This window comes from Morone saxatilis, unplaced genomic scaffold (assembly GCF_004916995.1).
Source record: "Morone saxatilis isolate NCDOM2014 unplaced genomic scaffold, NCSU_SB_2.0 Contig18, whole genome shotgun sequence".
Taxonomy (NCBI): domain Eukaryota; kingdom Metazoa; phylum Chordata; class Actinopteri; family Moronidae; genus Morone; species Morone saxatilis.
In genome coordinates, this window is record NW_023339740.1 from 4,175,885 (window position 1) to 4,176,384 (window position 500).

A 500-nucleotide genomic window follows, 5' to 3' on the forward strand; every position below is an offset into this window, starting at 1 on the left:
ACACACACACAGACACAAACACAGCACGGTCTGCATTATGTCAGAGTAAAGGTGATAAGAGACATAACACACACCTACTAGGGAGTGTCTGCATGTTGTCTCGAGCACTGAAAGATGGAGGAAAGAGCACTCTTCCCTACACACACACATTCACCACCTACACACACAGGAAGCCAGATGATTACCACAATTAAAACAACAGCCAGGCTGCTAATGTGTGCCTTCAGACGTTCAGACACCTAGGGTCATGACTTTATGGAGCTATTTTTGTACTTAATATCAACCTACAGTGTATCAAAATGAAAGCTATGAAAAAGCTCCATCTGTTGTTCTTAACATCAGTGTATAGTATAGTATGTATTTTCTGGTGAGTGGCACCTCTTATGTTTTCAGTATACTGGTAAGTAACAGTTAGCACAAGGAGTGATAGTTGTCTTCATCAGCGCAATGCAGCATATCATGGTGTTTTACCGCCACCTGTGCACAGGTTCATCCTGGTG